The sequence below is a fragment of the Oxyura jamaicensis genome, chromosome Z (assembly GCF_011077185.1).
Source record: "Oxyura jamaicensis isolate SHBP4307 breed ruddy duck chromosome Z, BPBGC_Ojam_1.0, whole genome shotgun sequence".
Classification (NCBI taxonomy): domain Eukaryota; kingdom Metazoa; phylum Chordata; class Aves; order Anseriformes; family Anatidae; genus Oxyura; species Oxyura jamaicensis.
In genome coordinates this window covers 71,287,762-71,302,621 of record NC_048926.1, presented here as the reverse complement: position 1 = coordinate 71,302,621, position 14,860 = coordinate 71,287,762, and the positions used below count along the sequence as shown (strand labels likewise).

The following is a 14,860-nucleotide window of genomic DNA, read 5'->3' as shown; positions in this document are numbered from 1 at the left end:
AAGAGAAGAGAAGAGAAGAGAAGAGAAGAGAAGAGAAGAGAAGAGAAGAGAAGAGAAGAGAAGAGAAAGAGAAGAATGAAAGAACCCTTTGATAGATCAGGAAAATATTTACTGAACTAGCTGCAGTGCTGCACACTGTGAATTTGAGAAATGTAGTGACACAGTGTTGTAACATTAACTTAGACACCTTGAGGAGATGAATTCTTCTCTAACTTCCTTCTGCCGCCAGATCTTTACATTTTGCTTTCCCACTAGTTAAGATAAAAGCTTCTTCCATCAAGACCTCTGCTCATTTGCAGAAGAACACAATGTAAATAAGGGCACAGTTTGCAGAAAAATGTTCTCTTTTTCCAATGAAACTGAAGCTAATAAAAACTTTTTGGGCTATCTGGAGAGGGAATGAGATCCTAATCTTCACAGTAGGAACAGTGACAATAAAAATAATGCTAGAAGCATATAATTTATATTTTAAATGGAAACAGTAATTTTCATGTATTGAAGAAGTTCTGCAAGAAATATATGATTCAAAGTAGTGAAAACTAAAGTTAAATGGAAAGAGATCTCTGGTTTAATAAGTAGACATTTCCAGATTAAATAAATTTATTTATTAACTCAGCAGCTGCAGGCCTCAGGAAGAAGCAAAATACAATACATTTATTATGTATGTTATTTTGTGAAGCCTGTGGCTGTGTATCAGAGAAATAAAAGTAGGTTGAATTCCCTATTTCAATGTAAGATATATGTATATTTTTAAAATATTTTAAAAATCTGTGAAGTGAAATAAATAAATGAGAGAAGTGTACTACCTAAGAAACAATATTATTTAATAATAAGTTATTTCCCTATGAGCTTTATTGGGTAGTGTAACACAACCATAGAAACAATGTCTATTAATTTATGAGATCCAAAATGTAAATATCATTCACCAGAATTAGCTTCCTAAATGACCCTTTATGTTACAAGGAATCTTAATTTACAGTTTGAAAAGGATCATTCTTTCTTTGAACTTTCAAATGCTTAAATGACACTAACTGATTAAATCTAGTAAATATTCTGCTGATATAATTCTAATTTTTTGGGTGTAAAATTTGGTGATATCATCAAGAACATTAAGATTTTTCTGCAGTTAATAACTGTTTTTACCCTTATTTTGGAAAACAATGCTAACCCTAAAGGAAACAAGTGTATGTTCAGTTCTACTTTTTTTTTTTTTTTTTTTTTAAAAATATATATATATATATATGTCAAGATAGGGTAGTTCTCAGAAAGATTTTTGTAGTCTTCACAGACAAAGTTTTCATGCTATGTATGTCATGACAATATGACAATATGAAAGATACATTTCCTTCCTTGCAAAATGAAGTAGAAGTTTTTCTTCCTCCTGTTTTGAAATAATATTTTACTTGTTTTACCCATTGTGTATTTGTTCCTCAAAGAGAACTGTATACCAGCTTGTATTTTGGCTAAAAGACTGTAATTCTGAAACTAGAAACTGTCAATTTTTCCTTTAGAAGTTAATAAGTGGTAAGTCTGCAGTTGTTATGACATTATTCCTTCACACAGAATTGCAAAAGCAACGGGAAGAGAGCAGAAGACTTCTGGAGATCAGGGCAACAAGCAGCACAAAATCAGGAAAGTACACTTACATCACAAAGTAGTGTTTCTTAATAGATAGCTTACTGTGTATTCTATCATTTTCAGGTTGTAGAAGTAGGGATAAGCAAAACTTCATATAATAGAGGGATCTTCTCTGGATTTGAAGGTTGTAAAATTATGTGGGTTTGAATCAAGTAAGAAACTTGACTGAAGTGTTAATCTGCAATAAAATGCAACCCCTAACATTCCCACCCCTCAGCCACTCCAACAAATGGAAAAGAACCAGTAGCATGGGAGTGAGATAATGCACCTTAAAAAACTATGATCATATCAGTCTCTGGTGATCCTCTCCTTGACCTTTAAAGCAAGTTCTGTAAGAGCTGGTTTATCCCAATGGATGCAAACATTCAATTTATTTATTTAATAAATTAATTAATTATATTTTAGACAGTGTATTTTAATTCCATCTGATTACTTGTCTGAGCTCATTACATGTAAATGTGTGGAGGTTTACTTTGCTTTTGTTATGGATTAAATCATTTCCTCCTCCGGTTACTCTTGCTAGTATCTAAAGAATATGGAATTATTGATAAGTTCTTGTTTTATTGTTGTTGTTGTTTTTTCTTTTTTCTTTTTTTCTTTTTTTTTTTAATATTTTCACTGTAGTTTATCACAAACAACACATAAAATTATATGCATATCTCGTAATAGTAAGCATGCAAGTGAACTAGTTTTTTTTTTTTTTTTTTTTTTTTTTTCTTTCTTGCAGGGGAGAAGGAACACAAAATCAGGTTACATAGGTTTTCTTCTTTCTGAGCATTATAGCTGTAACCTTACGCTGAGAGTTTTTAAAAAGACAGAAGGGCACAGTTATAACTGCTCAATGTCCGACAAAAAAAATGGTAGGTCGAAAAGGATGGTGTTCAATACGGAAGCTTTGGCAAGCCAAAATAGTGCATGTTACAACAAAGAAAACATTTTAATGCTTTTCCAAGAATGGAGTTTCTGACATTTCTCATAAGATCTGAGGTAACTAAGTCTTCCTGCTTAAAAATTAAAGTGTGTTGGCATATTTTTGATGAATGTTCTAATCATTATGTTAGTATGTAACAGTTATGGCTAAGATTTGTAGTTTGTGGGTTGTGTTTATGGATTAGTACATTTTAGGTGCAGAAAATGTTATTAGGAAATATGATCTGCTTAACATAACACATATCTTTATAAATATATTCTACCTTCATAAGCATATATTTTCATGATGTAAAGATAATGTTTCTGTAAAAAAAAAAAAATCAAAAAAAAAATTCAGGTATTTTGTATAGTTCTTAATGAACATCAGTAAATAGTTTCTGCAGGCAAACACTCCTCTGTCCTCCCACTGTGTGACTGGGACCCGGAAAGAAGGAGGAGAACGGGACAGGTGAATGACTGGCTGAGGGTGTGGTGTCTACACCAAGGCTTTGGGTATTTTGATCTTGGGCAGTCCTTTGAGAAGCTGGGTATATGGGCTGCTAACTGACTCCAACTCAGCAAGTGGGGCACAAGTGTGTTGGGGAGCAAGCTCTCTGGGCTGATTGCCAGGGCTTTAAACTAGGTTTGACAGGGGAAGGGAGGGGAACTAAAAGTCACGGAGAAATGCTGGGGGAAGTTGTCACTGCTGTCACTGTTGAAGATAGTAGGGAAAAATCTCTGAATTGTCCCATAGGATCACCCGAGGGCTCCTCAGAGAAGGTAATGATCCCAATACCCCATCCAGAATCTTCTTCTTGCATCCCTCCAAGGGTAACTGCGCCTGCTACTTCCCTAAAGTGCCTGTATACCAATGCACAAAGCATGGGAAACAAACAAGATGAGCTCAAGATCTGTGTTCAGTCACAGGGCCACAATCTCATCACAATCACAGAGACATGTTGGGACAGCTCGCATGACTGGAATGCTGTCATAGAGGGCTGTGTCCTCTTTAGGAAAGACAGGCTGGGGAAGTGTGGGGGTGGGGTTACCCTTTATGTGAGGGAGCAGTTAGAGTGTACCCAGCTCCACCTGGGGGAGGGTAAAGGACAAGTGGAGAGCTTGTGGGTGAGAATTGAAGGGTGGACTGGTAAGGGGGATACTGTTGTGGGGGTGTACAACAGGTCACCAGATCAGGAGAAGGAGGTCGATGAGGCCTTCTACAATCAGCTGGTAGTAGCCTCCTGATCCTGGGAACTGGTTCTGGTGGGGGACTTCAATTATCCAGAGATCTGTTGGGTAAGCAACTTGGCCAGGCACGTGCAGTCCAAACGGTTCCTATAATGTGTTGAAGATAATTTTCTGATGCAGGTGATGGAAGAGACAAGAAGGTGGGGCTCCTGAACCTTGTTCTTACCATCAGGGATTGGCTTGTTAGGGATGTGAAGGCTGGGGGCAGCTTGGGGTGAAGCAGCCATGAGATGGTGAAGTTCAAGATGGAACTTGGTGGAAGAAGTAAGGAAAAAAGCAGGATTGCTACCTTGGACTTTTGGAAAGCCAGCTTCGACCTCTTCCGGGACCTGCTTGGAAGTATCTCATGGTCTAAATTATTAAAAGGCAAAGGTGCTTGTGAGAGCTGGGCAACATTAAAACAGCACTTCTTCGAAGCTCAGGATCAGTGTATCCCTAAGAGTAGGAAATCGGGGAAGGGAGACAGGAATCACAAAATCACAGAAGCATCTATGTTGGAAGAGACCTCCAAGATCACCTAGTCCGACCTCTGACCTAACACTAAGAAGTCCTTCACTAAACCATATCACTAAGCTCAACATCTAAGAGCTCCAAGGATGATGACTCAACCACTTCCCTGGGCAGCCTATTCCAGTGCCTAAAAACCCTTTCAGTAAAGCAGTTCTTCCTAATATCCATCCTAAACCTCCCCTGGTGCAACTTTAGCCCATTTCCCCTCGTCCTGTTACCAGGCACATGGGAGAATAGACCAACCCCCACCTCACTCCAGCCTCCTTTAATGTACCTATAGAGAGCGATAATGTCATCCCTGAGCCTCCTTTTCTCCAGGCTGAACAGTCCCAGCTCCCACAGCTGCTCCACATAAAACTAGTTCTCCAGACCCCTCGCCAGCCTCGTTACCCTTCTCTGGATTCTCTTGAGCACCTCCTTGTAGAAAGGAGGAGACCTGCGTGGATGAGCAAGGAGCTCATCGACAAGATCAAAAGGAAGAGGAAGGTCTATGAAATGTGGAAAAAGGGCCTGTCTTCTTGGGAGGAGTCTAGAAGTGTTGTCAGGGCCTGCAGGGACGCCACCTAGAGATGAAGCTTGCAAAAGAGATAAAGGACAATAAGTTTTTTATTTTTATTTTTATTTTTTAGTATGTAAACAGTAAAAGAAAGACTAGGGATAATGTGGGTCCCTTGCTGAACGAGGGGGGTGTCCTGGTAACAGGAGATGCCGAGAAGGTGGAGATACTGAATGCTTTATTTGCTTCAGTCTTTGCTTCAAGGATTCTCCCTGGTGACTCCTCAACCCTGGAAGGAGGAGAAAGGGTCTGGGAAATGGAGGGCTCCCCCCAGGTTTACCAGAGAGTGGTTCCGGAGTGTCTGAGTGGACTCAATGCACACAAATCCATGGGTCCCAATGAGATGCATCCATGTGTGCTAAGGGAGTAAGCAGAGGTGATCGCCAAACCACTCTCTATCATCTTTGAAAGGCTCTGGAGAACAGGAGAGGTCCCTGGAGACTGGAGGATAGCCAATGTCACTCTGGTCTTCAAGAAGGGCAAGAAGGAGGATCTGGGAAACTACAGGCCAGTCAGTTTCACCTCTGTCCCTGGAAGGGTGTTAGAACAGCTTTCTTCTGGATGCCATCTCCAAGCAATTGGAAGAGAAGAAGGTTATAAGGAGGTTATAATGACCATGGATTCACCAAGGAAAAGTCATGCTCGACCAACCTTATTGCCTTCTATGATGGCATCACCAGCTGGGTAGATGGGTGGAGAGCAGTGGATGTCATCAAAATATCCTGTATCTGACCTGTCCCAAAGGTAGACTACTTTATCATAGTTTTTTGAATGTAAGAATAAATATTTAACTTAAAAATAGATGTGTTTTTTAGGTCTAGAGGTTTTCAAATTAGTCTGTCTAGATGTGTAATATAACAGCTGTTACAAAAACACATCCCCAAATAGAGGAAAAGGATGGAATTAGCAGTTATTGTAAAATTGTTTATAAAACTGACTTCCTATTCAATGTGTAAAGACTTGCAGACTTTACCCTTATTTACTCTTCACTGGAAAAGTGAAATAGAACACCTTACCTTGTGGAAGCACCAGAAGAGGAACATATTCTAAGAAAATGTTCTTTAGCTTTCAGGTCAAAATTTGTCTTTCCATTCTGTGCTGGGTCTTCCTGCCTGTATTCTCCTTATGCTGTATTCTCAATTTTTACAGAACAGGACACCATCCCCATGTGTTCCTGATAGAGCAACATCAGAACTGGGTATTCCTTTGTCTCCTTTTGGACCTGCTGGAGTATAAGTATTTAATTAAAATATAAGTATTTAATTACTTTATTTAGTTATTTAATTATTAAATAATTTAATTACTGACATATTACTTTGTCAGTAATATGAATGCAAAGCTTGTTGGTACCGCTGACATTCTCTGCCTTGAGAAATGTTATCAGAAGAAAGAAAAGACTGAAGAAGTTAGGAAATGTTTGTTATGAACTTTGAAATACCCTGATACTGAGCCATTATGTGTTTGATTTTTCATGAGTGAGCAGGTGCTCACATTAGTTTTAGTTTGCATTCAGAATCTTTTCAACTAAGCTGTGTGTTTTATCTGAATATCCATAGGCTCTATCGCATTCTGCAGGAGAAAGCATGCTCAAATAGCACATTTCTGTTATGGTTGCAAGAGTCAGCTCAGTTTCTGGCATTCTAGTAAATCATTACTCCTGTGAAAGAAGATAAAATCTGTTAAATACAATCCTTGGGTAGGCCTCAGTACTTTTTCATCTTTTAAAATGAGATTGAAATTATTCAGGTGTACCTTGTGAACTTTTTGATGTTAAGAAGTTCTAAGGCTTTTTTGAATGTATTTATGTTATTCTCTCCTCATCTACATGCTTTACATTCACATGTTCAAAGCCTTGAACTAAGACTGGCAAAATTCTTTCCTATGGCAGTGTAGATTCTCCATGAAGAAAGGTAAAACATCTTTCTCCGTTCATCATTTACATCACTATACAAGAATGTCTGTGTGTCAGTTGCTGCACTGGAGGGGATTACTACACCCAGATAATCGAAAGGATTCAATTATCCAGAGATAAATTTAATGTTTCCTTTTGCACAACATAGTTGTCTTTTTCTGCTTCCCTCTCACTAGTGTAAGCAGTACTACATTTTTTACTTATTGTTATTATGAGGTATCTCCCCAAAGTACTCATTGGCTGTAGGAATCTCAGCAATCTGGTAACTAAATCATCTCTCTCTCATATAGCTTGTTTTAGATCCATTTGACACATCTGTAGGTCTAAGTATTGTTGCTCAAGTGTTGTTTTACAGTTCCCTACCTCATTTACAAGGTAACTCTTAGATGTTCTTGTGAGTTCTCAATAAATTTTCCATTGAAAACTAAGGGCAACTGAGTTAAATCACTCTGGAAATGATTTACTGTTCTTAAGTGGCCTTTCCTATATGTTGAAGAATATGGGGAGTCTCTGAAACGGGTCAAATTAAGACTGGAAATAAGACATTCTAGAAAGAGATAAACAAGAAACAAGAAATGGTGGGACAAATTCAGAGATTATTTTGGAGGTTAAACTCACCTCTAACAGCAAAGAGATTACCCCTTTATTACATCACAAGGAGTGAAGGATCAGATCTGTCCTGAATGTTCCTTTCATTTGCTCATTCCAAGATTATTTTAGTAATATATTCTGTGTTTACCAGCAAAGAGTAAAGGTTGAAAAACAATGCTAACAAATAATCACTTGCTTTCTAATATACAATCTTAGAAAATTCTATTTTGATAATTTAAAATATATATATATTTACTGAATAGCTTTCCTAAGAGATTCCTGTTAGCTAACTCAGCTTTTGTGTTCTCCACTTTAAAATTAATATGCTTTTTAATATTGCTGGAAATTGATTTTTAAATACAAATATATATGACTCATATAAAAACATGTTTTACAGTGCTTTCATTATGCCATTATGTGTTTGTCTTGCTTATTATAAAAAGAACTAGTCATATTTTTTTTTTCTCATTCATTTCCAATAAAATGTTGTGAATTTATTTAGTGAGTTAATACAAAATTTGTGAAATTTTTCAGAAAAAAAATATTTTTTGTTTGCAGGATACAGACTGCAAATGAAAATGCAATTCACTTTTCATGATGGGATTTCAATTGTTAATATTTAAAACAATTTTTATTTTGTATTTCAATTTTAGTAAAGTCTTCTACATTATTTGTTATAGTAAGTCACTTAACAAAACAAACAAACAAACCTCTGTGACTCATCTTAGTTAAGACCTTCAAATATGAAATACAAATTCTAAACTTTAAAATATGATTCAATACTTGAGTATTTCTTATAGGAAATATACCTAGTAAGCAATTGTAGGTATTCTCTGGAAAACCCATTGCCGTACACTTTAAAATATTATTTTTAAACACATTATTTTAAAATAATAAACTATTAAGAGCCATGAGTTACTGAGAAATGCTTTAAGAGAATATTGTTACAGCAATGTATCATTGCACCATGGCATAGATTAATCTCTAGTGCTTAACATTACATGATTATTTACATAGTATTTTCAACCTGTTTTGTTTTGTTATTTTGTTTGTTTTTATGGAACATTTCCTGCAGCATACATTTGTGGCTAGCTGACAGTGATAGCCTATTCTTTGCGTATTTAGGATAGAGGATCGGGAAGAGGCAGAAACCATGGCTGATTTAATTTTAATCAGGTTAAACATGAATAACTGATTGTTTCAAATCTGATGTGCCCTGTAGATGACTGGATATATAGTTTTATCAATATCAGTTTTCCAATTCATTAACTGTATATAACCAGTACAGGGCTAGGGTGGAGGTGATAATGTTTTTGTGCACCTCTTCACCAAGATTTTTCTGTTTAAAGCTTTGTGGAAAATGACAAAGTGTTGTCATAAAATGGAAAGAAACTTCTGGCATAAAGGATGCCATGTTTGAGAAAGAAGAATTATTTCAAAGCAAAAAAAATCTATTTCACATAATTATTTGCTATACTACATACTGATAAGTTAGGCAAAATGCTTTCTTTAATCTCATATTAGTTGCAACAAAAGAAGGATACCATCCATTTTGAATGATTGAAATATCTGTATGAGAAAAATGATGTCTGGAAGAGGATGAACAGGCAATACTCTGGACATCACTGTGGACATCAATTACCAAAAAATTCCCATCAAGCTGTTCACAGTAGTGTATATTTATGATGATAAACTGGTAAAGTGTTTACAAATGGTCAGTGTGTATCATGCAATGTCAGTTTTTTACCTGGCTCATGAATGATGCTGAATCTTTCACATATTTATTTATATCAGGAAGAGGACAACCACACTTGTGTTATCTTGTCATCTTTAGGCTATAGCACACATCTTGAAAGAGGAATACAATGTAACACATAACAAATAGATTGAGCAGACCCCTGCAACATTTTCAAAAGGGTGAGGTATTTTTATCTGTCATTCTCTATATGTGCCTGACAGAAAACCGGTCACAAAAGAAGAGAAAGTAACTTTTCCTACCATAAATGTACTTTCTATTAAAAAACAGAAGTATTTGAGGACATTTGCCTGCAGAACTGTGTGGTTTGTTCCATGTGGTATGATCTGTGATTATCTTCATCTATAACTCCTGAAATAGCTGAATAAACTTTAAAAAAAAATAAAAATATTTGAAACATTTTAGAATTATTTCGGTGCCTCAATATTTTCAGTTTTGATGTGTTCCTCTCTCTCCGTCATTTAATTACTCAGCCAGCTCTACCAAAAACCTTAGGTGATAAAAGGCCAGATGGAACTAGGGGCTGTCACATTGATATCAGTGATAGAATAGTGGTTTCAGGAACTGAGAGATCAAGGATGATCCACATTGAGCACATTGCACAAAACCAACTAGTAATTAAAGGGGAGAGAAAAATGTTTGCAGATCACAGTTTTTCAATATTTCTGTTCTCTCAACCATATGCCTAGACCCAGAGTTAACCTCCTAGGTAGTATAAAATGCAGTCTTTAATATTCTCTTCTATGAGACTTATATTCCAGCAGTATCTCCACTTTACATACACTATATACTTAGTTGGATGGCTCCTAGCTGTGTGACTCTGTCGCTTATGATAGTTGGATTAAAAATTGATGACCTCTCAACCACTACTGCAGCTAAATATATGCAGCACCTCCCTACACCCATCCTCTGTGTAGCTAGTCCTTAAATGTAAGCTCCAAGGCTGAAGAGCTGATATGGACACATTCACAATATCTATATATTCAATGAAACTCTGAGAATAATAAAGAGCAGGTAGTTGTCAGGTTTGATAAGGTAGTTTCTGAGTAACACTGATATTGGAGGAAGAAAGACTTTAGCCTGACTGCTAACACTGGCTACATCCTAAGACTTGCAGTTATTGCTTGATGGTGGCCAAATGCAAAGCCATTTCGTCAGGGAATTTAAATACCTTCTAACTCTGTTTTGAACAATACTCACCAAAACTAGTATGTTGTTACTCTTTTTCTCTGTACTTAACAGTGACTCACATATTCTCAATTCTATCTAGTGTTGACTACTGCTGAATGAAATGTGTTTGGCCCTCAAAGAGTGTCATCCTATATACATTATTTCTGAACATTTTCTACATACATACAGTTAATAGATAATAATTTGGACATAGCTGTGGGCAGCAATTACCAATAATGTGTATCAAGCTGCTTACAGTAGTGCACATTCATGGTGATAAACTGGTAAAGTGTTTCAAATTGGTCAGTGTTATGCAATGTTAATTTTGTACCTGGATAGTGAATGACACTGAATCTGTCAGACATTAATCTATAGCAAGAGGAGGACGAATACAGACCATCCTCATCCTAGCCCATCATCATTAGACAACAGATTAGAACATCCAAACAGACATGAAGAAAGTTCAGCAGCATCTTTTCAAATCCCTCCCCTTAACCCTCCCCCCTCTTTCCCCATTAATTTGTTACCCCAGAGCAAAACATAGTACTACGAGGAAAAAGTAACCCTAAAAGTAACCCTTACCACATCCACTATGAAGTCTATAAGTGCCCTATTTTTTTATAAAAATAAATATGGAGTATAACTAGGAGAGGGATCCCCGAAGTCCCACATGTAGAAATTTGCACTTACATAAAAATCATTAAAAAAAAGTACATACAGTAACAACCTACTATTGACTATACAAAGACTGAAGAAAAACTCCTTGCCAAAGTATGTTTTGTAAAAGCTATACTCTCATAACTAATCAGTCTTTTAAAGTGTGAGGGAGATTCATAGACACCAGGCTTCAGTTTGTTTCCTTTCTTTGAAAACACTTTATGTATAGTGAAGTGAAGCACCCCTCTCCCTTCCATTCCCTCCAGCTTCCTCTTCCCATCTGCCCCTTATGCCCGTCCCCACCCCCCCTTCATTGCTCCCTTCAAATACCAATGGAAATTATTCTTGTCATTTGCTTTTCTTAGATGGTGAGTAAGTTGGAAGAAGAGCACTTAATCAGTCTTGAACTCAGTTAGGGAGAAGTTTGGTAATTACCCTTCTAGAAACTTCTGGTAACCATAGGTTTATCTCCCCCCACATAAAAAAAGAATTTATGTGGTAACTATTCTATTATGCTAATTTCAGCTACAAAATATATCTGAGTTATTCATGAGAAAAGAACAAAGAAAGAAGGGCAACAAAGCTAGTGAAGGGTCTACAGATCAAGTCATATGAGAAGCAGTTGGAGGAACTGGGGTTATTTAGCCTAGAGAAAAGGAGACTCAGGGGACACATATTGCTTTACTACAACTATCTCAATTGAGGTTATAGCAGGCTGGGGATCGATCTCTTCTCCCAAGGACCAAATGTTAAGACAAGAGGAAATGTCTCTAAGTTGCATCTGAGAAGGTTTACCTTTGATATTAGGAAAAAATTCTTCACTAAAAGGGTTGTAAGGCATTGTAACAGGCTGCCCAGGGAAGTAGCTGAGTCACCATTCCCCAGCAGTATTCAAAAGACATGTAGATGTGGTGCTCTGGGATGTGGTTGAGTGGTAGACTTGGCAGTGCTAGGTTAATGGTTGGACTTAATGATCTTAGAGGTCTTTTCCAGCCCAAATGATTCTATGATTCAAACTTTAAAATACTTTAATGAAACCCTTAGGTTTCATTAATAAAGGGAGAGTGAGAGAAACATAAGGAAAAATCTCTTTGGAAGAAACTTTGATCCCAAGTTGTAAAATGAACTGTTGTTATTCTAAAATGATATTGTTTTTCTTCAGCAGAAACACACACACAACAGCAGAAACACACAAACAAACAAACAAACAAAAACCTTATCCAAAGAAACCTTGCTACTTCACTGTAGCACATGAGGCACTAGTAATTCTACATTGCGCATGTAGAATTGTGATATAAGTTTGCCATGGTTGAGCAAAGAGGATTCTTTCATAGCTGTACATCCCTGTTGTGTTTACTGTATTATGCTCAGATCCCAAGATTATAATTTCTGTATGGCACCTAACCAATAAACTGTTATCTTTGGCAAGTTGTCACCAGTGGGAAGAACACTTCTAACCAGAGCTCACATTGCCATTTGCAGGCCTATTTCTATGGCGTGTTTTTGCCGTATTAGCATTAAAGGGATGCAGAGTTTTGCCATTTAAAGCATAATGTCACATTCACCATATTCTTCTCATGAGTTAAGTTACTATCACTTGCACAAATCATATTCTGTTAAACTGATGTCTGAAGAAAAAAAATAATAATTACAGCTATTTCATGTTGCAAGTGTAGGAGTCTTAGCATCTCCAGAGTTTATTACTTCATCACTATCTGAATTAGACAGTGTGGGAAGAAACTACTTGGGGTAATTTAACTGGAGAACTGAGTTCTCCCTGTATATATGTTTTCATTTCCTCTGTACAAGTTACACAGACAGGCTGAGAGCTTGGTTTACCTGCCAGGTGATAGAGACACTGGACATTGGTTATTGAAAGATGAATTTGTACGTTATCATGGTTGATACATGTAATGTGTAATCTATATTTATGTCACAGAACCTAGGTGACTTATTAGAAAGTGGCACTGGGCAGGGTGTAGATAAGAGGAGGCTCGTGTATAAATATTAACTTGTGGCCATTATGTTAGCTGTCAGGGTTAAAGGAAGAACGTTTGGTAAAAAGTTTTGTGATGCAAGAATATCGTCCAAACCTTTAATGTGGTATTTAGTATACACCACAGAATAAAGAATAACACTGTGCATGAAACACTACACATATCTTACATGACTGAGTCCAAATTAGTTACTAACAGCTACTTCCTAGCTGAGATACAGGGCATTAAATTGCAATACATTTTTTACTACTATTGGCTGTTGCTCACTCTGTGTTAGGATTCTTTATAAATTACCCGTAAAAGCAGTGATCCAATAGCCATTTCTTATCCCACCATTTGCTTCCCTGACATTTCTTAATGTGCCCACGACCTGTTCATCAAGTTTTTAAAGATATTCTCTATCTTTTCTCTTCTCTGGTATTTTCTTATTCTGAACAAAACTGGCACAAGCATTTACTGAAAATAGGTCACTACCTAGTCAATTCCACTATGTCAGTTAAAAATAAACAACAACAACAACAACAATAATAAAATATATAGTCCACATAAAAGAACAACAACAATAATAATAATATAGCCCACATATTAAACGTTAATTTTAAAAATTAATTTTTCCTCATCTATAAACTCTTTAAGTCTTATTATGTCTGGCTGAGAACAAAGGAAACAGCACAAAGTTAAGACAAGTAAAAAAACGAATATTGGATCCCTGGTCCTACACCGCAGGGCCTTGGAAGTTCAGTGTTGAAACATGTTATTTCAGAGCCAAATACATATTTGAATGTTAGGATTTTTGTATCTGTGGATCACAGAATCACAGAAACACAGAATAGTCTAGGTTGGAAGAGACCCACAAGATCACCTAGTCCGACCTCTGACCTAATGCTAACAAGTCCTCCACTAAACCATATCCCTAAGCTCTATATCTAAATGTCTTTTAAAGACCTCCAGGGATGGTGACTCAACCACTTCCCTGGGCAGCCTATTCCAGTGACTAACAACCCTTTCAGTAAAGAAGTTCTGCCTAATATCCAACCTAAACCTCCCCTGGCACAACTTTAGCCCATTCCCCCTCGTCCTGTCACCAGTTAATGTGGGAGAATAGATCAACCTCCACCTTGTTACAGCCTCCTTTCAGGTACGTGTAGAGGACGATAATGTCACCCCTGAGCCTCTTCATCTCCAGGCTAAATAGTCCCAGCTCCCTCAGCCGCTCCTCGTAAGACTTGTTCTCCAGACCCGTCACCAGCTTCATAGCCCTGCTCAGGACTCGCTCAAGTACCTCCATGTCCTTCTTGTAGTGAGAGGCCCAAAACTGAACGCAGTACTCGAGGTGTGGCCTCACCAGAGATCCACTAGTGACCGGCCTCCAACTGGATTTGACTCCATTTACCACAACTCTCTGGGCCCGGCCATCCAGCCAGCTCCTAACCCAACAAAGCGTACGCCAGTCCAAGCCATGAACAGCCAGTTTCCTGAGGAGAATGCTGTGGGGGACGGTGTCAAATGCCTTACTGAACCCAAGGTAGACCACGTCCACAGCCTTTCCCTCATCCACTAAGCGTGTCACCTTGTCATAGAAGGAGATCAGGTTTGTCAAGCAGGACCTGTCTTTCATAAAATGCTGACTGGGCCTGATTGCCTGGTTGCCCTGCAAGTGCCACATGATGACACTCAAATAATCTGCTCCTGAGCTTCCCTGGCAATGAGGTCAAACTCGCAGGCCTATAGTTCCCTGCGTCTACCCTCAGGCCCTTCTTGTAAATGGGAGTCACGTTTGCTAGCCGCCAGTCAAGTGGGACCTTCCCTGATAGCCAGGACTGCTGATAAATGATGGAAAGCAGCTTGGCCAACTCTTTCGCCAGTTCTCTCAGTACCCTCGGGTGGATGCCATCTGTCCCCATCGACCTGTGTAA

At 37.7% G+C, this 14,860-nt stretch overlaps 1 long non-coding RNA gene across 1 annotated transcript; it reads right to left on the bottom strand.

Annotated features, from left to right (window-relative positions):
* Positions 1-4,459: 4,459 nt before the first annotated feature.
* LOC118156673 lies at positions 4,460-14,280 on the bottom strand. The gene is made up of 2 exons (XR_004746374.1): positions 14,227-14,280; positions 4,460-4,719 (listed from the first exon to the last, which is right to left on the bottom strand). It is a non-coding gene; the product is annotated as an uncharacterized LOC118156673 (long non-coding RNA).
* Positions 14,281-14,860: the final 580 nt, after the last annotated feature.